Here is a 25,396-nt window from a genome sequence, read left to right as displayed (position 1 = left end):
TACTGATTTATTAGCTGGCTTTGATGCCTTGGACATGAGCTAGGACCTTAAGATTCTGCATCAAAATGAGGACTAGCAGCCGAGTTGCACGGGACAATGTGAAAAGTGTTCATATGTAGTAAAAACCTGAGAAATCCGTCCATTTCGTCATTTGTTATCGAATCGACTTAAAGCCAGATCGTCACATTGGCCGCTCTTCTCTCTGAAACGATTGTACTTATCGTCTGCAAAGCTATGTCGCGTGCTGCGGTATGCGGAGACACTAAAAGCACCATAGTAGAACACAGATGAAGCTTCTATGATGATGTAATAGCCAGTGAGAAGTAGTACAATTCAAGTTTTAGGTATCGATTATTGTTTTTATAACTGGCTTTGGTGCCTTGGACGTGAGCTAGGACCTTAAGATTCTGCATGACAGGAGGACTAGCAGCCGAGTTGCAGGGGAGAATGTGAAAAGTGTTCATATGTAGTAAAAACCTGAGAAATCCGTCCGTTTTCGTCATTTGTTATCGAATCGACTTAAAGCCAGATCGTCACATTGGCCGCTCTTCTCTCTGAAACGGTTGTACTTATCGTCTTCAAAGCTATGTCGCGTGCTGCGGTATGCGGAGACACTAAAAGCACCATAGTAGAACACAGATGAAGCTTCTAAGTTGATGTAATAGCCAGTAAGAAGTAGTACAATTCAAGTTTTAGGTATCGATTATTGATTTTTTAGCTGGCTTTGGTGCCTTGGACATGAGCTAGGACCTTAAGATTCTGCATCAAAAGGATTACTAGCAGCCGAGTTGCACGGGACAATGTGAAAAGTGTTCATATGTAGTAAAAACCTGAGAAATCCGTCCGTTTTCGTCATTTGTTATCGAATCGACTTAAAGCCAGATCGTCACATTGGCCGCTCTTCTCTCTGAAACGGTTGTACTTATCGTCTGCAAAGCTATGTCGTATGCTGCGGTAGGCGGAGACACTAAAACCACCACAATTGAACACAGATGAAGCTTCTAATTTGATGTAATAGCCAGTAAGAAGTAGAACACTTCAAGTTTTAGGTATCGATTATTGATTTTTTAGCTGGCTGTGGTGCCCTGGACATGAGCTACGACCTTAAGATTCTGCATCAAAAGGAGGACTAGCAGCCGAGTTGCACGGGACAATGTGAAAAGTGTTCATATGTAGTAAAAACCTGAGAAATCCGTCCGTTTTCGTCATTTGTTATCGAATCGACTTAAAGCCAGATCGTCACATTGGCCGCTCTTCTGTCTGAAACGGTTGTACTTATCGTCTGCAAAGCTATGTCGCGTGCTGCGGTGTGCGGAGACACTAAAAGCACCATAGTAGAACACAGATGAAGCTTCTAAGTCGATGTAATAGCCAGTAAGAAGTAGTACAATTCAAGTTTTAGGTATCGATTATTGACTTTTTAGCTGCCTTTGGTGCCTTGGACATGAGCTGGGACCTTAAGATTCTTCATGAAAGGAGGACTAGCAGCCGCGTTGGATAGGAGAATGTGAAAAGTGTTCATATGTAGTAAAAACCTGAGAAATCCGTCCGTTTTCGTCATTTGTTATCGAATCGACTTAAAGCCAGATCGTCACATTGGCCGCTCTTCTCTCTGAAACGGTTGTACTTATCGTCTGCAAAGCTATGTCGCGTGCTGCGGTATGCGGAGACTCTAAAAGCACCATAGTAGAACACAGATGAAGCTTCTAAGTTGATGTAATAGCCAGTCAGAAGTAGTACAATTCAAGTATTAGGTATCGATTATTGACTTTTTAGCTGGCTTTGGTGCCTTGGACATGAGCTAGGACCTTAAGATTCTGCATGAATGGAGGACTAGCAGCCGAGTTGCAAGGGAGAATGTGAAAAGTATTCATATGTAGTAAAAACCTGAGAAATCCGTCCGTTTTCGTCATTTGTTATCGAATCGACTTAAAGCCAGATCGTCACATTGGCCCCTCTTTTCTCTGAAACGGTTGTACTAATCGTCTTCAAAGCTATGTCGCGTGCTGCGGTATGCGGAGACACTAAAAGCACCATAGTAGAACACAGATGAAGCTTCTAAGTTGATGTAATAGCCAGTAAGAAGTAGTACAATTCAAGTTTTACGTATTGATTATTGACTTTTAAGCTGGCTTTGAAGCCTTGGACATGAGCTAGGACCTTAAGATTCTGCATGAAAGGAGAATTAGCAGCCGAGTTGCACGGCAGAATGTGACAAGTGTTCATATGTAGTAAAAACCTGAGAAATCCGTCCGTTTTCGTCATTTGTTATCGAATCGACTTAAAGCCAGATCGTCACATTGGCCGCTCTTCTCTCTGAAACAGTTGTACTTATCGTCTTCAAAGCTATGTCTCGTGCTGCGGTATGCGGAGACACTAAAAGCACCATAGCAGAACACAGATGAAGCTTCTAAGTTGATGTAATAGCCAGTAAGAAGTAGTACAATTCAAGTTTTAGGTATCGATTATTGATTTTTTAGCTGCCTTTGGTGCCTTGGACATGAGCTAGGATCTTAAGATTCTGCATCAAAAGGAGGACTAGCAGCCGAGTTGCACGGGACAATGTGAAAAGTGTTCATACGTAGAAAAAACCTGAGAAATCCGTCACTTTTCGTCATTTGTTATCGAATCGACTTAAAGCCAGATCGTCACATTGGCCGCTCTTCTCTCTGAAACGGTTGTACTTATCGTCTTCAAAGCTATGTCGCGTGCTGCGGTATGCGGAGACACTAAAAGCACCATAGTAGAACACAGATGAAGCTTCTAAGTTGATGTAATAGCCAGTAAGAAGTAGTACAATTCAAGATTTAGGTATCGATTATTGACTTCTTAGCTGGCTTTGGTGCCTTGGACATGAGCTAGGACCTTAAGATTCTGCATGAAAGGAGGACTAGCAGCCGAGTTGCACGGGAGAATGTGAAAAGTGTTCATATGTAGTAAAAACCTGAGAAATCCGTCCGTTTTCGTCATTTGTTATCGAATCGACTTAAAGACAGATCGTCACATTGGCCGCTCTTCTCTCTGAAACGGTTGTACTTATCGTCTGCAAAGCTATGTCGCGTGCTGCGGTATGCGGAGACACTAATAGCACCATAGTAGAACACAGATGAAGCTTCTAAGTTGATGTAATAGCCAGTAAGAAGTAGTACAATTCAAGTTTTAGGTATCGATTATTGACTTTTTAGCTGGCTTTGGTGCCTTGGACATGTGCTAGGACCTTAAGATTCTGCATGAAAGGAGGACTAGCAGCCGCGTTGCACGGGAGAATGTGAAATGTGTTCATATGTAGTAGAAACCTGAGAAATCCGTCCGTTTTCGTCATTTGTTATCAAATCGACTTAAAGCCAGATCGTCACTTGGCCGCTCTTCTCTCTGAAACGGTTGTACTTATCGTCTGCAAAGCTATGTCGCGTGCTGCGGTATGCGGAGACACTAAAAGCACCATAGTAGAACACAGATGAAGCTTCTATGATGATGTAATAGCCAGTAAGAAGTAGTACAATTCAAGTTTGAGGTATCGATTATTGACTTTTTAGCTGGCTTTGGTCCCTTGGACATGAGCTAGGACCTTAAGATTCTGCATGAAAGGAGGACTAGCAGCCGAGTTGCACGGGACAATGTGAAAAGTGTTCATACGTAGTAAAAACCTGAGAAATCCGTCACTTTTCGTCATTTGTTATCGAATCGACTTAAAGCCAGATCGTCACATTGGCCGCTCTTCTCTCTGAAACGGTTGTACTTATCGTCTTCAAAGCTATGTCGCGTGCTGCGGTATGCGGAGACACTAATAGCACCATAGTAGAACACAGATGAAGCTTCTAAGTTGATGTAATAGCCAGTAAGAAGTAGTACAATTCAAGTTTTAGGTATCGATTATTGACTTTTTAGCTGGCTTTGGTGCCTTGGACATGAGCTAGGACCTTAAGATTCTGCATGAAAGGAGGACTAGCAGCCGCGTTGCACGGGAGAATGTGAAATGTGTTCATATGTAGTAGAAACCTGAGAAATCCGTCCGTTTTCGTCATTTGTTATCAAATCGACTTAAAGCCAGATCGTCACTTGGCCGCTCTTCTCTCTGAAACGGTTGTACTTATCGTCTGCAAAGCTATGTCGCGTGCTGCGGTATGCGGAGACACTAAAAGCACCATAGTAGAACACAGATGAAGCTTCTATGATGATGTAATAGCCAGTAAGAAGTAGTACAATTCAAGTTTGAGGTATCGATTATTGACTTTTTAGCTGGCTTTGGTCCCTTGGACATGAGCTAGGACCTTAAGATTCTGCATTAAAGGAGGACTAGCAGCCGAGTTGCACGGGAGAATGTGAAAGTATTCATATGTACTAAAAACCTGAGATATCCGTCCGTTTTCGTCATTTGTTATCGAATCGACTTAAAGCCAGATCGTCACATTGGCCGCTCTTCTCTCTGAAACGGTTGTACTTATCGTCTTCAAAGCTATGTCGCGTGCTGCGGTATGCGGAGACACAAAAAGCACCATAGTAGAACTCAGATGAAGCTTCTAAGTTGATGTGATAGCCAGTAAGAAGTAGTACAATTCAAGTTTTAGGTATCGATTATTGACTTTTTAGCGGGCTTTGGTACCATGGACATGAGCTAGGACCTTAAGATTCTGCATGAGAGGAGGACTAGCAGCCGCGTTGTACGGGAGAATGTGAAAAGTGTTCATATGTAGTAAAAACCTGAGAAATCCGTCCGTTTTCGTCATTTGTTATCGAATCGACTTAAAGCCAGATCGTCACATTGGCCCCTCTTTTCTCTGAAACGGTTGTACTTATCGTCTGCAAAGCTATGTCGCGTGCTGCGGTGTGCGGAGACACTAAAAGCACCATGGTAGAACACAGATGAAGCTTCTAAGTTGATGCAATAGCCAGTAAGAAGTAGTAAATTCAAGTTTTAGGTATCGATTATTGACTTTTTAGCTGGCTTTGGTGCCTTGGACATGAGCTAGGACCTTAAGATTCTGCATGAAAGGAGGACTAGCAGCCGCGTTGCACGGGAGAATGTGAAATGTGTTCACATGTAGTAGAAACCTGAGAAATCCGTCGGTTTTCGTCATTTGTTATCGAATCGACTTAAAGCCCGATCGTCACTTGGCCGCTCTTCTCTCTGAAACGGTTGTACTTATCGTCTGCAAAGCTATGTCGCGTGCTGCGGTATGCGGAGACAATAAAATCACCATAGTAGAACACAGATGAAGCTTCTAAGTTTATTGTAATAGCCAGTAAGAAGTAGTACAATTCAAGTTGTAGGTATCGATTATTGATATTTTAGCTGGTTTTGGTGCCTTGGACATGAGCTAGGACCTTAAGATTCTGCATGAAAGGAGGACTAGCAGCCGAGTTGCTTGGGAGAATGTGAAAAGTGTTCATATGTAGTAAAAACGTGAGAAATCCGTCCGTCTTCGTCATTTGTCATCGAATCGACTTAAAGCCCGATCGTCACATTGGCCGCTGTTCTCTCTGAAACGGTTGTACTTATCGTCTGCAAAGCTATGTCGCGTGCTGCGGTATGCGGAGACACTTAAATCAATACAGTAGTACACAGATGAAGCTTCTAAGTTGAAGTATTAGCCAGTAAGAAGTAGTACAATTCAAGTTTTAGGTATCGATTATTGACTTTTTAGCTGGCTTTGGTGCCTTGGACATGAGCTAGGACCTTAAGATTCTGCATGAAAGGAGGACTAGCATCCGAGTTGCACGGGAGAATGTGAAAAGTGTTCATATGTAGTAAAAACCTGAGAAATCCGTCCGTTTTCGTCATTTGTTATCGAATCGACTTAAAGCCAGATCGACACATTGGCCGCTCTTCTCTCTGAAACGGTTGTACTTATCGTCTGCAAAGCTATGTCGTATGCTGCGGTAGGCGGAGACACTAAATCCACCACAGTGGAACACAGATGAAGCTTCAAATTTGATGTAATAGCCAGTAAGAAGTAGTACAATTCAAGTTTTAGGTATCGATTATTGATTTTTTAGCTGGCTTTGGTGCCTTGGACATGAGCTAGGACCTTAAGATTCTGCATCAAAAGGAGGACTAGCAGCCGAGTTGCACGGGACAATGTGAAAAGTGTTCATATGTAGTAAAAACCTGACAAATCCGTCCGTTTTCGTCATTTGCTATCAAATCGACTTAAAGCCAGATCGTCACATTGGCCGCTCTTCTCTCTGAAACGGTTGTACTTATCGTCTGCAAAGCTATGTCGTTAGCTGCGGTAGGCGGAGACACTAAAACCACCACAATTGAACACAGATGAAGTTTCTAATTTGATGTAATAGCCAGTAAGAAGTAGTACACTTCAAGTTTTAGGTATCGATTATTGACTTTTTAGCTGGCTTTGGTGCCTTGGACATGAGCTAGGACCTTAAGATTCTGCATTAAAGGAAGACTAGCAGCCGAGTTGCACGGGAGAATGTGAAAAGTATTCATATGTAGTAAAAACCTGAGAAATCCGTCCGTTTTCGTCATTTGTTATCGAATCGACTTAAAGCCAGATCGTCACATTGGCTGCTCTTCTCTCTGAAACGGTTGTACTTATCGTCTTCAAAGCTATGTCGCGTGCTGCGGTATGCGGAGACACTAAAAGCACCATAGTAGAACACAGATGAAGCTTCTAAGTTGATGTAATAGCCAGTAAGAAGTAGTACAATTCAAGTTTTAGGTATCGATTATTGATTTTTTAGCTGGCTGTGGTGCCCTGGACATGAGCTACGACCTTAAGATTCTGCATCAAAAGGAGGACTAGCAGCCGAGTTGCACGGGACAATGTGAAAAGTGTTCATATGTAGTAAAAATCTGAGAAATCCGTCCGTTTTCGTCATTTGTTATCGAATCGACTTAAAGCCAGATCGTCACATTGGCCGCTCTTCTGTCTGAAACGGTTGTACTTATCGTTTGCAAAGCTATGTCGCGTGCTGCGGTATGCGGAGACACTAAAAGCACCATAGTACAACACAGATGAAGCTTCTAAGTTGATGTGATAGCCAGTAAGAAGTAGTACAATTCAAGTTTTAGGAATCGATTATTGACTTTTTAGCTGGCTTTGGTGCCTTGGACATGAGCTAGGACCTTAAGATTCTGCATGAAACGAGGACTAGCAGCCGCGTTGCACGGGAGAATGTGAAATGTGTTCATATGTAGTAGAAACCTGAGAAATCCGTCCGTTTTCGTCATTTGTTATCGAATCGACTTAAAGCCCGATCGTCACTTGGCCGCTCTTCTCTCTGAAACGGTTGTACTTATCGTCTTCAAAGCTATGTCGCGTGCTGCGGTATGCGGAGACAATAAAATCACCATAGTAGACCACAGATGAAGCTTCTAAGTTTATTGTAATAGCCAGTAAGAAGTAGTACAATTCAAGTTGTAGGTATCGATTATTGATATTTTAGCTGGTTTTGGTGCCTTGGACATGAGCTAGGACCTTAAGATTCTGCATGAAAGGAGGACTAGCAGCCGAGTTGCTTGGGAGAATGTGAAAAGTGTTCATATGTAGTAAAAACGTGAGAAATCCGTCTGTCTTCGTCATTTGTCATCGAATCGACTTAAAGCCCGATCGTCACATTGGCCGCTGTTCTCTCTGAAACGGTTGTACTTATCGTCTGCAAAGCTATGTCGCGTGCTGCGGTATGCGGAGACACTAAAATCAATACAGTAGTACACAGATGAAGCTTCTAAGTTGAAGTATTAGCCAGTAAGAAGTAGTACAATTCAAGTTTTAGGTATCGATTATTGATTTTTTAGCTGGCTTTGGTGCCTTGGACATGAGCTAGGACCTTAAGATTCTGCATGAAAGGAGGACTAGCATCCGAGTTGCACGGGAGAATGTGAAAAGTGTTCATATGTAGTAAAAACCTGAGAAATCCGTCCGTTTTCGTCATTTGTTATCGAATCGACTTAAAGCCAGATCGACACATTGGCCGCTCTTCTCTCTGAAACGGTTGTACTTATCGTCTGCAAAGCTATGTCGTATGCTGCGGTAGGCGGAGACACTAAAACCACCACAGTAGAACACAGATGAAGCTTCAAATTTGATGTAATAGCCAGTAAGAAGTAGTACAATTCAAGTTTTAGGTATTGATTATTGACTTTTTAGCTGGCTTTGATGCCTTGGACATGAGCTAGGACCTTAAGAATCTGCATGAAAGGAGGATTAGCCGCCGAGTTGCACGGGAGAATGTGAAAAGTGTTCAAATGTAGTAAAAACCTGAGAAATCCGTCCGTTTTCGTCATTTGTTATCGAATCGACTTAAAGCCAGATCGTCACATTGGCCGCTCTTCTCTCTGAAACGGTTGTACTGATCGTCTTCAAAGCTATGTCGCGTGCTGCGGTATGCGGAGACACTAAAAGCACCATAGTAGAACACAGATGAAGCTTCTAAGTTGACGTAATAGCCAGTAAGAAGTAGTACAATTCAAGTTTTAGGTATCGATTATTGATTTTTTAGCTGGCTTTGGTGCCTTGGACATGAGCTAGGACCTTAAGATTCTGCATCAAAAGGAGGACTAGCAGCCGAGTTGCACGGGACAATGTGAAAAGTGTTCATATGTAGTAAAAACCTGAGAAATCCGTCCGTTTTCGTCATTTGTTATCGAATCGACTTAAAACCAGATCGTCACATTGGCCGCTCTTCTCTCTGAAACGGTTGTACTTATCGTCTGCAAAGCTATGTCGTATGCTGCGGTAGGCGGAGACACTAAAACCACCACAATTGGACACAGATGAAACTTCTAATTTGATGTAATAGCCAGTAAGAAGTAGTACACTTCAGGTTTTAGGTATCGATTATTGACTTTTTAGCTGTCTTTGGTGCCTTGGACATGAGCTAGGACCTTAAGATTCTGCATTAAAGGAGGACTAGCAGCCGAGTTGCACGGGAGAATGTGAAAAGTATTCATATGTAGTAAAAACCTGAGAAATCCGTCCGTTTTCGTCATTTGTTATCGAATCGACTTAAAGCCAGATCGTCACATTGGCCGCTCTTCTCTCTGAAACGGTTGTACTTATCGTCTTCAAAGCTATGTCGCGTGCTGCGGTATGCGGAGACACTAAAAGCACCATAGGAGAACACAGATGAAGCTTCTAAGTTGATGTAATAGCCAGTAAGAAGTATTACAATTCAAGTTTTAGGTATCGATTATTGATTTTTTAGCTGGCTGTGGTGCCCTGGACATGAGCTACGACCTTAAGATTCTGCATCAAAAGGAGGACTAGCAGCCGAGTTGCACGGGACAATGTGAAAAGTGTTCATATGTAGTAAAAACCTGAGAAATCCGTCCGTTTTCGTCATTTGTTATCGAATCGACTTAAAGCCAGATCGTCACATTGGCCGCTCTTCTGTCTGAAACGGTTGTACTTATCGTCTGCAAAGCTATGTCGCGTGCTGCGGTATGCGGAGACACTAAAAGCACCATAGTACAACACAGATGAAGCTTCTAAGTTGATGTGATAGCCAGTAAGAAGTAGTACAATTCAAGTTTTAGGAATCGATTATTGACTTTTTAGCTGGCTTTGGTGCCTTGGACATGAGCTAGGACCTTAAGATTCTGCATGAAAGGAGGACTAGCAGCCGCGTTGCACGGGAGAATGTGAAATGTGTTCATATGTAGTAGAAACCTGAGAAATCCGTCCGTTTTCGTCATTTGTTATCGAATCGACTTAAAGCCCGATCGTCACTTTGGCCGCTCTTCTCTCTGAAACGGTTGTACGTATCGTCTGCAAAGCTATGTCTCGTGCTGCAGTATGCGGAGACAATAAAATCACCATAGTAGAACACAGATGAAGCTTCTAAGTCGATGTAATAGCCAGTAAGAAGTAGTACAATTCAAGTTTTAGGTACTGATTATTGACTTTTTAGCTGGCTTTGGTGCCTTGGACATGAGCTAGGACCTTAAGATTCTGCATGAAAGGAGGACTAGCAGCCGAGTTGCACTGGAGAATGTGAAAAGTGTTCATATGTAGTAAAAACCTGAGAAATCCGTCCGTTTTCTTCACTTGTTATCGAATCGACTTAAGGCCAGATAGTCACATTGGCCGCTCTTCTCTCTGAAACGGTTGTACTTATCGTCTGCAAAGCTATGTCGCGTGCTGCGGTATGCGGAGACACTAAAAGCACCATAGTAGAACACAGATGAAGCTTCTATGATGATGTAATAGCCAGTAAGAAGTAGTACAATTCAAGTTTTAGGTATCGATTATTGACTTTTTAGCTGGCTTTGATACCTTGGACATGAGCTAGGACCTTAAGATTCTGCATGACAGGAGGATTAGCAGCCGAGTTGCACTGGAGAATGTGAAAAGTGTTCATATGTAGTAAAATCCTGAGAAATCCGTCCGTTTTCGTCATTTGTTATCGAATCGACTTAAAGCCAGATCGTCACTTTGGCCGCTCTTCTCTCTGAAACGGTTGTACTTATCGTCTGCAAAGATATGTCGCGTGCTGCGGTATGCGGAGACACTAAAAGCACCATAGTAGAACACAGATGAAGCTTCTATGATGATGTAATAGTCAGTGAGAAGTAGTACAATTCAAGTTTTAGGTATCGATTATTGACTTTTTAGCTGGCTTTGGTGCCTTGGACATGAGCTAGGACCTTAAGATTCTGCATGAAAGGAGGACTAGCAGCCGCGTTGGATGGGAGAATGTGAAAAGTGTTCATATGTAGTAAAAACCTGAGAAATCCGTCCGTTTTCGTCATTTGTTATCGAATCGACTTAAAGCCAGATCGTCACATTGGCAGCTCTTCTCTCTGAAACGGTTGTACTTATCGCCTGCAAAGCTAAGTCGCGTGATGCGGTATACGGAGACACTAAAAGCACCATAGTAGAACACAGATGAAGCTTCTAAGTTGATGTAATAGCCAGTAAGAAGTAGTAGAATTCAAGTTTTAGGTATCGATTATTGACTTTTTAGCTGGCTTTGGTGCCTTAGACATGAGCTAGGACCTTAAGATTCTGCATAAAGGAGGACTAGCAGCCGAATTGCACGCGAGAATGTGAAAAGTATTCATATGTAGTAAAAACCTGAGAAATCCGTCCGTTTTCGTCATATGTTATCGAATCGACTTAAAGCCAGATCGTCACATTGGCCGCTCTTCTTTCTGAAACGGTGGTACTTATCGTCTTCAAAGCTATGTCGCGTGTTGCGGTATGCGGAGACACTAAAAGCACCATAGTAGAACACAGATGAAGCTTCTAAGTTGATGTAATAGCCAGTAAGAAGTAGTACATTTCAAGTTTTAGGTATCGATTATTGATTTTTTAGTTGGCTTTGGTGCCTTGGACATGAGCTACGACCTTAAGATTCTGCATCAAAAGGAGGACTAGCAGCCGAGTTGCACGGGACAATGTGGAAAGTGTTCATATGTAGTAAAAACCTGAGAAATCCGTCCGTTTTCGTCATTTGTTATCGAATCGACTTAAAGCCAGATCGTCACATTGGCCGTTCTTCTGTCTGAAACGGTTGTACTTATCGTCTGCAAAGCTATGTCGCGTGCTGCGGTATGCGGAGAAACTAAAAGCACCGTAGTAGAACACAGATGAAGCTTCTAAAGTGATGTAATAGCCAGTAAGAAGTAGTACAATTCAAGTTTCAGGTATCGATTATTGATTTTTTAGCTGGCTTTGGTGCCTTGGACATGAGCTACGACCTTAAGATTCTGCATCAAAAGGAGGACTAGCAGCCGAGTTGCACGGGACAATGTGAAAAGTGTTCATATGTAGTAAAAACGTGAGAAATCCGTCCGTCTTCGTCATTTGTCATCGAATCGACTTAAAGCCCGATCGTCACATTGGCCGCTGTTCTCTCTGAAACGGTTGTACTTATCGTCTGCAAAGCTATGTCGCGTGCTGCGGTATGCGGAGACACTAAAATCAATACAGTAGTACACAGATGAAGCTTCTAAGTTGAAGTATTAGCCAGTAAGAAGTAGTACAATTCAAGTTTTAGGTATCGATTATTGATTTTTTAGCTGGCTTTGGTGCCTTGGACATGAGCTAGGACCTTAAGATTCTGCATGAAAGGAGGACTAGCATCCGAGTTGCACGGGAGAATGTGAAAAGTGTTCATATGTAGTAAAAACCTGAGAAATCCGTCCGTTTTCGTCATTTGTTATCGAATCGACTTAAAGCCAGATCGACACATTGGCCGCTCTTCTCTCTGAAACGGTTGTACTTATCGTCTGCAAAGCTATGTCGTATGCTGCGGTAGGCGGAGACACTAAAACCACCACAGTAGAACACAGATGAAGCTTCAAATTTGATGTAATAGCCAGTAAGAAGTAGTACAATTCAAGTTTTAGGTATTGATTATTGACTTTTTAGCTGGCTTTGATGCCTTGGACATGAGCTAGGACCTTAAGAATCTGCATGAAAGGAGGATTAGCCGCCGAGTTGCACGGGAGAATGTGAAAAGTGTACAAATGTAGTAAAAACCTGAGAAATCCGTCCGTTTTCGTCATTTGTTATCGAATCGACTTAAAGCCAGATCGTCACATTGGCCGCTCTTCTCTCTGAAACGGTTGTACTGATCGTCTTCAAAGCTATGTCGCGTGCTGCGGTATGCGGAGACACTAAAAGCACCATAGTAGAACACAGATGAAGCTTCTAAGTTGATGTAATAGCCAGTAAGAAGTAGTACAATTCAAGTTTTAGGTATCGATTATTGATTTTTTAGCTGGCTTTGGTGCCTTGGACATGAGCTAGGACCTTAAGATTCTGCATCAAAAGGAGGACGAGCAGCCGAGTTGCACGGGACAATGTGAAAAGTGTTCATATGTAGTAAAAACCTGAGAAATCCGTCCGTTTTCGTCATTTGTTATCGAATCGACTTAAAGCCAGATCGTCACATTGGCCGCTCTTCTCTCTGAAACGGTTGTACTTATCGTCTGCAAAGCTATGTCGTATGCTGCGGTAGGCGGAGACACTAAAACCACCACAATTGGACACAGATGAAACTTCTAATTTGATGTAATAGCCAGTAAGAAGTAGTACACTTCAAGTTTTAGGTATCGATTATTGACTTTTTAGCTGGCTTTGGTGCCTTGGACATGAGCTAGGACCTTAAGATTCTGCATTAAAGGAGGACTAGCAGCCTAGTTGCACGGGAGAATGTGAAAAGTATTCATATGTAGTAAAAACCTGAGAAATCCGTTCGTTTTCGTCATTTGTTATAAAATCGACTTAAAGCCAGATCGTCACATTGGCCGCTCTTCTCTCTGAAACGGTTGTACTTATCGTCTTCAAAGCTATGTCGCGTGCTGCGGTATGCGGAGACACTAAAAGCACCATAGTAGAACACAGATGAAGCTTCTAAGTTGATGTAATAGCCAGTAAGAAGTAGTACAATTCAAGTTTTAGGTATCGATTATTGATTTTTTAGCTGGTTGTGGTGCCCTGGACATGAGCTACGACCTTAAGATTCTGCATCAAAAGGAGGACTAGCAGCCGAGTTGCACGGGACAATGTGAAAAGTGTTCATATGTAGTAAAAACCTGAGAAATCCGTCCGTTTTCGTCATTTGTTATCGAATCGACTTAAAGCCAGATCGTCACATTGGCCGCTCTTCTGTCTGAAACGGTTGTACTTATCGTCTGCAAAGCTATGTCGCGTGCTGCGGTATGCGGAGACACTAAAAGCACCATAGTACAACACAGATGAAGCTTCTAAGTTGATGTGATAGCCAGTAAGAAGTAGTACAATTCAAGTTTTAGGAATCGATTATTGACTTTTTAGCTGGCTTTGGTGCCTTGGACATGAGCTAGGACCTTAAGATTCTGCATGAAAGGAGGACTAGCAGCCGCGTTGCAAGGGAGAATGTGAAATGTGTTCATATGTAGTAGAAACCTGAGAAATCCGTCCGTTTTCGTCATTTGTTATCGAATCGACTTAAAGCCCGATCGTCACTTTGGCCGCTCTTCTCTCTGAAACGGTTGTACTTATCGTCTGCAAAGCTATGTCGCGTGCTGCGGTATGCGGAGACAATAAAATCACCATAGTAGAACACAGATGAAGCTTCTAAGTCGATGTAATAGCCAGTAAGAAGTAGTACAATTCAAGTTTTAGGTACTGATTATTGACTTTTTAGCTGGCTTTGGTGCCTTGGACATGAGCTAGGACCTTAAGATTCTGCATGAAAGGAGGACTAGCAGCCGAGTTGCACTGGAGAATGTGAAAAGTGTTCATATGTAGTAAAAACCTGAGAAATCCGTCCGTTTTCGTCACTTGTTATCGAATCGACTTAAGGCCAGATCGTCACATTGGCCGCTCTTCTCTCTGAAACGGTTGTACTTATCGTCTGCAAAGCTATGTCGCGTGCTGCGGTATGCGGAGACACTAAAAGCACCATAGTAGAACACAGATGAAGCTTCTATGATGATGTAATAGCCAGTAAGAAGTAGTACAATTCAAGTTTTAGGTATCGATTATTGACTTTTTAGCTGGCTTTGATACCTTGGACATGAGCTAGGACCTTAAGATTCTGCATGAAAGGAGGACTAGCAGCCGCGTTGGATAGGAGAATGTGAAAAGTGTTCAAATGTAGTAAAATCCTGAGAAATCCGTCCGTTTTCGTCATTTGTTATCGAATCGACTTAAAGCCAGATCGTCACTTTGGCCGCTCTTCTCTCTGAAACGGTTGTACTTATCGTCTGCAAAGCTATGTCGCGTGCTGCGGTATGCGGAGACACTAAAAGCACCATAGTAGAACACAGATGAAGCTTCTATGATGATGTAATAGTCAGTGAGAAGTAGTACAATTCAAGTTTTAGGTATCGATTATTGATTTTTTAGCTGGCTTTGGTGCCTTGGACATGAGCTAGGACCTTAAGATTCTGCATGAAAGGAGGACTAGCAGCCGCGTTGGATGGGAGAATGTGAAAAGTGTTCATATGTAGTAAAAACCTGAGAAATCCGTCCGTTTTCGTCATTTGTTATCGAATCGACTTAAAGCCAGATCGTCACATTGGCAGCTCTTCTCTCTGAAACGGTTGTACTTATCGCCTGCAAAGCTAAGTCGCGTGATGCGGTATGCGGAGACACTAAAAGCACCATAGTAGAACACAGATGAAGCTTCTAAGTTGATGTAATAGCCAGTAAGAAGTAGTACAATTCAAGTTTTAGGAATCGATTATTGACTTTTTAGCTGGCTTTGGTGCCTTAGACATGAGCTAGGACCTTAAGATTCTGCATTAAAGGAGGACTAGCAGCCGAATTGCACGCGAGAATGTGAAAAGTATTCATATGTAGTAAAAACCTGAGAAATCCGTCCGTTTTCGTCATATGTTATCGAATCGACTTAAAGCCAGATCGTCACATTGGCCGCTCTTCTCTCTGAAACGGTTGTACTTATCGTCTTCAAAGCTATGTCGCGTGTTGCGGTATGCGGAGACACTAAAAGCACCATAGTAGAACACAGATGAAGCTTCTAAGTTGATGTAATAGCCAGTAAGAAGTAGTACATTTCAAGTTTTAGGTATCGATTATTGATTTTTTAGCTGGCTTTGGTGCCTTGGACATGAGCTACGACCTTAAGATTCTGCATCAAAAGGAGGACTAGCAGCCGAGTTGCACGGGACAATGTGGAAAGTGTTCATATGTAGTAAAAACCTGAGAAATCCGTCCGTTTTCGTCATTTGTTATCGAATCGACTTAAAGCCAGATCGTCACATTGGCCGTTCTTCTGTCTGAAACGGTTGTACTTATCGTCTGCAAAGCTATGTCGCGTGCTGCGGTATGCGGAGAAACTAAAAGCACCGTAGTAGAACACAGATGAAGCTTCTAAAGTGATGTAATAGCCAGTAAGAAGTAGTACAATTCAAGTTTTAGGTATCGATTATTGATTTTTTAGCTGGCTTTGGTGCCTTGGACATGAGCTACGACCTTAAGATTCTGCATCAAAAGGAGGACTAGCAGCCGAGTTGCACGGGACAATGTGAAAAGTGTTCATATGTAGTAAAAACGTGACAAATCCGTCCGTCTTCGTCATTTGTCATCGAATCGACTTAAAGCCCGATCGTCACATTGGCCGCTGTTCTCTCTGAAACGGTTGTACTTATCGTCTTCAAAGCTATGTCGCGTGCTGCGGTATGCGGAGACACTAAAATCAATATAGTAGTACACAGATGAAGCTTCTAAGTTGAAGTATTAGCCAGTAAGAAGTAGTACAATTCAAGTTTTAGGTATCGATTATTGACTTTTTAGCTGGCTTTGGTGCCTTGGACATGAGGTAGGACCTTAAGATTCTGCATGAAAGGAGGACTAGCATCCGAGTTGCACGGGAGAATGTGAAAAGTGTTCATATGTAGTAAAAACCTGAGAAATCCGTCCGTTTTCGTCACTTGTTATCGAATCGACTTAAGGCCAGATCGTCACATTGGGCGCTCTTCTCTCTGAAACGGTTGTACTGATCGTCTTCAAAGCTATGTCGCGTGCTGCGGTATGCGGAGACACTAAAAGCACCATAGTAGAACACAGATGAAGCTTCTAAGTTGATGTAATAGCCAGTAAGAAGTAGTACAATTCAAGTTTTAGGTATCGATTATTGATTTTTTAGCTGGCTTTGGTGCCTTGGACATGAGCTAGGACCTTAAGGTTCTGCATCAAAAGGAGGACTAGCAGCCGAGTTGCACGGGCAATGTGAAAAGTGTTCATATGTAGTAAAAACCTGAGAAATCCGTCCGTTTTCGTCATTTGTTATCGAATCGACTTAAAGCCAGATCGTCACATTGGCCGCTCTTCTCTCTGAAACGGTTGTACTTATCGTCTGCAAAGCTATGTCGTATGCTGCGGTAGGCGGAGACACTAAAACCACCACAATTGAACACAGATGAAGCTTCTAATTTGATGTAATAGCCAGTAAGAAGTAGTACAATTCAAGTTTTAAGTATCGATTATTGATTTTTTAGCTGGCTGTGGTGCCCTGGACATGAGCTACGACCTTAAGATTCTGCATCAAAAGGAGGACTAGCAGCCGAGTTGCACGGGACAATGTGAAAAGTGTTCATATGTAGTAAAAACCTGAGAAATCCGTCCGTTTTCGTCATTTGTTATCGAATCGACTTAAAGCCAGATCGTAACATTGGCCGCTCTTCTCTCTGAAACGGTTGTACTTATCGCCTGCAAAGCTATGTCGCGTGATGTGGTATGCGGAGACACTAAAAGCACCATAGTAGAACACAGATGAAGCTTCTAAGTTGACGTAATAGCCAGTAAGAAGTAGTACAATTCAAGTTTTAGGTATCGATTATTGACTTTTAGCTGGCTTTGGTGCCTTGGCCATGAGCTAGGACCTTAAGATTCTGCATTAAAGGAGGACTAGCATCCGAGTTGCACGGGAGAATGTGGAAAGTATTCGTATGTAGTAAAAACCTGAGAAATCCGTCCGTTTTCGTCATTTGTTATCGAATCGACTTAAAGCCAGATCGTCACATTGGCCGCTCTTCTCTCTGAAACGGTTGTACTTATCGTCTTCAAAGCTATGTCGCGTGCTGCGGTATGCGGAGACACTAAAAGCACCATAGTAGAACACAGATGAAGCTTCTAAGGTGATGTAATAGCCAGTAAGAAGTAGTACAATTCAAGTTTTAGGTATCGATTACTGATTTTTTAGCTTTCTTTGGTGCCTTGGACATGAGCTACGACCTTAAGATTCTGCATCAAAAGGAGGACTAGCAGCCGAGTTCCACGGGACAATGTGAAAAGTGTTCATATGTAGTAAAAACCTGAAAAATTCGTCCGTTTTCGTCATTTGTTATCGAATCGACTTAAAGCCAGATCGTCACATTGGCCGCTCTTCTGTCTGAAACGGTTGTACTTATCGTCTGCAGAGCTATGTCGCGTGCTGCGGTATGCAGAGACAATAAAATCACCATAGTAGAACACAGATGAAGCTTCTAAGTCGATGTAATAGCCAGTAAGAAGTAGTACAAGTCATGTTTTAGGTACTGATTATTGACTTTTTAGCTAGCTTTGGTGACTTGGACATGAGCTAGGACCTTAAGATTCTGCATTAAAGGAGGACTAGCAGCCGAATTGCACGCGAGAATGTGAAAAGTATTCATATGTAGTAAAAACCTGAGAAATCCGTCCATTTTCGTCATTTGTTATCGAATCGACTTAAAGCCAGATCGTCACATTGGCCGCTCTTCTCTCTGAAACGGTTGTACTTATCGTCTGCAAAGCTATGTCGCGGGTTGCGGTATGCGGAGACACTAAAAGCACCATACTAGAACACAGATGAAGCTTCTAAGTTGATGTAATAGCCAGTAAGAAGTAGTACATTTCAAGTTTTAGGTATCGATTATTGATTTTTTAGCTGGCTTTGGTGCCTTGGACATGAGCTACGACCTTAAGATTCTGCATCAAAAGGAGGACTAGCAGCCGAGTTGCACCGGACAATGTGGAAAGTGTTCATATGTAGTAAAAACCTGAGTAATCCGTCCGTTTTCGTCATTTGTTATCGAATCGACTTAAAGCCAGATCGTCACATTGGCCGTTCTTCTGTCTGAAACGGTTGTACTTATCGTCTGCAAAGCTATGTCGCGTGCTGCGGTATGCGGAGAAACTAAAAGCACCGTAGTAGAACACAGATGAAGCTTCTAAAGTGATGTAATAGCCAGTAAGATGTAGTACAATTCAAGTTTTAGGTATCGATTATTGATTTTTTAGCTGGCTTTGGTGCCTTGGACATGAGCTACGACCTTAAGATTCTGCATCAAAAGGAGGACTAGCAGCCGAGTTGCACGGGACAATGTGAAAAGTGTTCATATGTAGTAAAAACCTGAGAAATCCGTCCGTTTTCGTCATTTGTTATCGAATCGACTTAAAGCCAGATCGTCACATTGGCCGCTCTTCTGTCTGAAACGGTTGTACTTATCGTCTGCAAAGCTATGTCGCGTGCTGCGGTGTGCGGAGACACTAAAAGCTCCATAGTAGAACACAGATGAAGCTTCTATGATGTTGTAATAGCCAGTAAGAAGTAGTACAATTCAAGTTTTAGGTATCGATTGTTGACTTTTTAGCTGGCTTTGGTGCCTTGGACATGAGCTAGGACCTTAAGATTCTGCATGAAAGGAGGACTAGCAGCCGAGTTGCAAGGGAGAATGTGAAAAGTATTCATATGTAGTAAAAACCTGAGAAATCCGTCCGTTTTCGTCATTTGTTATCGAATCGACTTAAAGCCAGATCGTCACATTGGCCGCTCTTCTCTCTGAAACGGTTGTACTAATCGTCTTCAAAGCTATGTCGCGTGCTGCGGTATGCGGAGACACTAAAAGCACCATAGTAGAACACAGATGAAGCTTCTAAGTTGATGTAATAGCCAGTAAGAAGTAGTACAATTCAAGTTTTAGGTATCGATTATTGATTTTTTAGCTGGCTGTGGTGCCCTAGACATGAGCTACGACCTTAAGATTCTGCATCAAAAGGAGGACTAGCAGCCGAGTTGCACGGGACAATGTGAAAAGTGTTCATATGTAGTAAAAACCTGAGAAATCCGTCCGTTTTCGTCATTTGTTATCAAATCGACTTAAAGCCAGATCGTCACATTGGCCGCTCTTCTCTCTGAAACGGTTGTACTTATCGTCTTCAAAGCTATGTCGCGTGCTGCGGTATGCGGAGACACTAAAAGCACCATAGTAGAACACAGATGAAGCTTCTAAGTTGATGTAATAGCCAGTAAGAAGTAGTACAATTCAAGTTTTAGGTATCGATTATTGATTTTTTAGCTGGCTGTGGTGCCCTGGACATGAGCTACGACCTTAAGATTCTGCATCAAAAGGAGGACTAGCAGCCGAGTTGCACGGGACAATGTGAAAAGTGTTCATATGTAGTAAAAACCTGAGAAATCCGTCCGTTTTCGTCATTTGTTATCGAATCGACTTAAAGCCAGATCGTCACATTGGCCGCTCTTCTGTCTGAAACGGTTGTACTTATCGTCTGCAAAGCTATGTCGCGTGCTGCGGTATGCGGAGACACTAAAAGCACCATAGTACAACGCAGATGAAGCTTCTAAGTTGATGTGATAGCCAGTAAGAAGTAGTACAATTCAAGTTTTAGGAATCGATTATTGACTTTTTAGCTGGCTTTGGTGCCTTGGACATGAGCTAGGACCTTAAGATTCTGCATGAAAGGAGGACTAGCAGTCGCGTTGCACGGGAGAATGTGAAATGTGTTCATATGTAGTAGAAACCTGAGAAATCCGTCCGTTTTCGTCATTTGTTATCGAATCGACTTAAAGCCAGATCGTCACATTGGCCGCTCTTCTGTCTGAAACGGTTGTACTTATCGTCTGCAAAGCTATGTCGCGTGTTGCGGTGTGCGGAGACACTAAAAGCTCCATAGTAGAACACAGATGAAGCTTCTATGATGTTGTAATAGCCAGTAAGAAGTAGTACAATTCAAGTTTTAGGTATCGATAGTTGACTTTTTAGCTGGCTTTGGTGCCTTGGACATGAGCTAGGACCTTAAGATTCTGCATGAAAGGAGGACTAGCAGCCGCGTTGGATAGGAGAATGTGAAAAGTGTTCATATGTAGTAATAACCTGAGAAATCCGTCCGTTTTCGTCATTTGTTATCGAATCGACTTAAAGCCAGATCGTCACATTGGCCGCTCTTCTCTCTGAAACGGTTGTACTTATCGTCTGCAAAGCTATGTCGCGTGCTGCGGTATGCGGAGACACTAAAAGCACCATAGTAGAACACAGATGAAGCTTCTAAGTTGATGTAATAGCCAGTAAGAAGTAGTACAATTCAAGTTTTAGGTATCGATTATTGATTTTTTAGCTGGCTGTGGTGCCCTGGACATGAGCTACGACCTTAAGATTCTGCATCAAAAGGAGGACTAGCAGCCGAGTTGCACGGGACAATGTGAAAAGTGTTCATATGTAGTAAAAACCTGAGAAATCCGTCCGTTTTCGTCATTTGTTATCGAATCGACTTAAAGCCAGATCGACACATTGGCCGCTCTTCTCTCTGAAACGGTTGTACTTATCGTCTTCAAAGCTATGTCGCGTGCTGCGGTATGCGGAGACACTAAAAGCACCATAGTAGAACACAGATGAAGCTTCTAAGTTGATGTAATAGCCAGTAAGAAGTAGTACAATTCAAGTTTTAGGTATCGATTATTGATTTTTTAGCTGGCTGTGGTGCCCTGGACATGAGCTACGACCTTAAGATTCTGCATCAAAAGGAGGACTAGCAGCCGAGTTGCACGGGACAATGTGAAAAGTGTTCATATGTAGTAAAAACCTGAGAAATCCGTCCGTTTTCGTCATTTGTTATCGAATCGACTTAAAGCCAGATCGTCACATTGGCCGCTCTTCTGTCTGAAACGGTTGTACTTATCGTCTGCAAAGCTATGTCGCGTGCTGCGGTATGCGGAGACACTAAAAGCACCATAGTACAACACAGATGAAGCTTCTAAGTTGATGTGATAGCCAGTAAGAAGTAGTACAATTCAAGTTTTAGGAATCGATTATTGACTTTTTAGCTGGCTTTGGTGTCTTGGACATGAGCTAGGACCTTAAGATTCTGCATGAAAGGAGGACTAGCAGCCGCGTTGCACGGGAGAATGTGAAATGTGTTCATATGTCGTAGAAACCTGAGAAATCCGTCCGTTTTCGTCATTTGTTATCGAATCGACTTAAAGCCCGATCGTCACATTGGCCGCTCTTCTCTCTGAAACGGTTGTACTTATCGTCTGCAAAGCTATGTCGCGTGCTGCGGTATGCGGAGACAATAAAATCACCATAGTAGAACACAGATGAAGCTTCTAAGTCGATGTAATAGCCAGTAAGAAGTAGTACAATTCAAGTTTTAGGTACTGATTATTGACTTTTTAGCTGGCTTTGGTGCCTTGGACATGAGCTAGGACCTTAAGATTCTGCATGAAAGGAGGACTAGCAGCCGAGTTGCACGGGAGAATGTGAAAAGTGTTCATATGTAGTAAAAACCTGAGAAATCCGTCCGTTTTCGTCACTTGTTATCGAATCGACTTAAGGCCAGATCGTCACATTGGCCGCTCTTCTCTCTGAAACGGTTGTACTTATCGTCTGCAAAGCTATGTCGCGTGCTGCGGTATGCGGAGACACTAAAAGCACCATAGTAGAACACAGATGAAGCTTCTATGATGATGTAATAGCCAGTAAGAAGTAGTACAATTCAAGTTTTAGGTATCGATTATTGACTTTTTAGCTGGCTTTGGTGCCTTGGACATGAGCTGGGACCTTAAGATTCTGCATGAAAGGAGGACTAGCAGCCGCGTTGGATGGGAGAATGTGAAAAGTGTTCATATGTAGTAAAAACCTGAGTAATCCGTCCGTTTTCGTCATTTGTTATCGAACCGACTTAAAGCCAGATCGTCACATTGGCCGTTCTTCTGTCTGAAACGGTTGTACTTATCGTCTGCAAAGCTATGTCGCGTGCTGCGGTATGCGGAGAAACTAAAAGCACCGTAGTAGAACACAGATGAAGCTTCTAAAGTGATGTAATAGCCAGTAAGATGTAGTACAATTCAAGTTTTAGGTATCGATTATTGATTTTTTAGCTGGCTTTGGTGCCTTGGACATGAGCTACGACCTTAAGATTCTGCATCAAAAGGAGGACTAGCAGCCGAGTTGCGCGGGACAATGTGAAAAGTGTTCATATGTAGTAAAAACCTGAGAAATCCGTCCGTTTTCGTCATTTGTTATCGAATCGACTTAAAGCCAGATCGTCACATTGGCCGCTCTTCTGTCTGAAACGGTTGTACTTATCGTCTGCAAAGCTATGTCGCGTGCTGCGGTGTGCGGAGACACTAAAAGCTCCATAGTAGAACACAGATGAAGCTTCTATGATGTTGTAATAGCCAGTAAGAAGTAGTACAATTCAAGTTTTAGGTATCGATTGTTGACTTTTTAGCTGGCTTTGGTGCCTTGGACATGAGCTAGGACCTTAAGATTCTGCATGAAAGGAGGACTAGCAGCCGCGTTGGATAGGAGAATGTGAAAAGTGTTCATATGTAGTAATAACCTAAGAAATCCGTCCGTTTTCGTCATTTGTTATCGAATCGACTTAAAGCCAGATCGTCACATTGGCCGCTCTTCTCTCTGAAACGGTTGTACTAATCGTCTTCAAAGCTATGTCGCGTGCTGCGGTATGCGGAGACACTAAAAGCACCATAGTAGAACACAGATGAAGCTTCTAAGTTGATGTAATAGCCAGTAAGAAGTAGTACAATTCAAGTTTTAGGTATCGATTATTGATTTTTTAGCTGGCTTTGATGCCTTGGACATGAGCTAGGACCTTAAGATTCTGCATCAAAATGAGGACTAGAAGCCGAGTTGCACGGGACAATGTGAAAAGTGTTCATATGTAGTAAAAACATGAGAAATCCGTCCATTTCGTCATTTGTTATCGAATCGACTTAAAGCCAGATCGTCACATTGGCCGCTCTTCTCACTGAAACGATTGTACTTATCGTCTGCAAAGCTATGTCGCGTGCTGCGGTATGCGGAGACACTAAAAGCACCATAGTAGAACACAGATGAAGCTTCTATGATGATGTAATAGCCAGTGAGAAGTAGTACAATTCAAGTTTTAGGTATCGATTATTGACTTTATAGCTGGCTTTGGTGCCTTGGACATGAGCTAGGACCATAAGATTCTGCATGAAAGGAGGACTAGCAGCCCAGTTGCACGGGAGAATGTGAAAAGTATTCATATGTAGTAAAAACCTGAGAAATCCGTCCGTTTTCGTCATTTGTTATCGAATCGCCTTAAAGCCAGATCGTCACATTGGCCGCTCTTCTCTCTGAAACGATTGTACTTATCGTCTGCAAAGCTATGTCGCGTGCTGCGGTATGCGGAGACACTAAAAGCACCATAGTAGAACACAGATGAAGCTTCTATGATGATGTAATAGCCAGTGAGAAGTAGTACAATTCAAGTTTTAGGTATCGATTATTGACTTTTTAGCTGGCTTTGGTGCCTTGGACATGAGCTGGGACCTTAAGATTCTGCATGAAAGGAGGACTAGCAGCCGCGTTGGATGGGAGAATGTGAAAAGTGTTCATATGTAGTAAAAACCTGAGTAATCCGTCCGTTTTCGTCATTTGTTATCGAATCGACTTAAAGCCAGATCGTCACATTGGCCGTTCTTCTGTCTGAAACGGTTGTACTTATCGTCTGCAAAGCTATGTCGCGTGCTGCGGTATGCGGAGAAACTAAAAGCACCGTAGTAGAACACAGATGAAGCTTCTAAAGTGATGTAATAGCCAGTAAGATGTAGTACAATTCAAGTTTTAGGTATCGATTATTGATTTTTTAGCTGGCTTTGATGCCTTGGACATGAGCTAGGACCTTAAGATTCTGCATCAAAATGAGGACTAGAAGCCGAGTTGCACGGGACAATGTGAAAAGTGTTCATATGTAGTAAAAACATGAGAAATCCGTCCATTTCGTCATTTGTTATCGAATCGACTTAAAGCCAGATCGTCACATTGGCCGCTCTTCTCACTGAAACGATTGTACTTATCGTCTGCAAAGCTATGTCGCGTGCTGCGGTATGCGGAGACACTAAAAGCACCATAGTAGAACACAGATGAAGCTTCTATGATGATGTAATAGCCAGTGAGAAGTAGTACAATTCAAGTTTTAGGTATCGATTATTGACTTTATAGCTGGCTTTGGTGCCTTGGACATGAGCTAGGACCATAAGATTCTGCATGAAAGGAGGACTAGCAGCCCAGTTGCACGGGAGAATGTGAAAAGTATTCATATGTAGTAAAAACCTGAGAAATCCGTCCGTTTTCGTCATTTGTTATCGAATCGCCTTAAAGCCAGATCGTCACATTGGCCGCTCTTCTCTCTGAAACGATTGTACTTATCGTCTGCAAAGCTATGTCGCGTGCTGCGGTATGCGGAGACACTAAAAGCACCATAGTAGAACACAGATGAAGCTTCTATGATGATGTAATAGCCAGTGAGAAGTAGTACAATTCAAGTTTTAGGTATCGATTATTGACTTTTTAGCTGGCTTTGGTGCCTTGGACATGAGCTGGGACCTTAAGATTCTGCATGAAAGGAGGACTAGCAGCCGCGTTGGATGGGAGAATGTGAAAAGTGTTCATATGTAGTAAAAACCTGAGTAATCCGTCCGTTTTCGTCATTTGTTATCGAATCGACTTAAAGCCAGATCGTCACATTGGCCGTTCTTCTGTCTGAAACGGTTGTACTTATCGTCTGCAAAGCTATGTCGCGTGCTGCGGTATGCGGAGAAACTAAAAGCACCGTAGTAGAACACAGATGAAGCTTCTAAAGTGATGTAATAGCCAGTAAGATGTAGTACAATTCAAGTTTTAGGTATCGATTATTGATTTTTTAGCTGGCTTTGGTGCCTTGGACAT

Source organism: Schistocerca gregaria, unplaced genomic scaffold (assembly GCF_023897955.1).
Source record: "Schistocerca gregaria isolate iqSchGreg1 unplaced genomic scaffold, iqSchGreg1.2 ptg000378l, whole genome shotgun sequence".
In the NCBI taxonomy this organism is placed as follows: domain Eukaryota; kingdom Metazoa; phylum Arthropoda; class Insecta; order Orthoptera; family Acrididae; genus Schistocerca; species Schistocerca gregaria.
The sequence above is the reverse complement of the archived record's forward strand: the minus strand, read 5'-3'. Positions refer to the sequence as shown.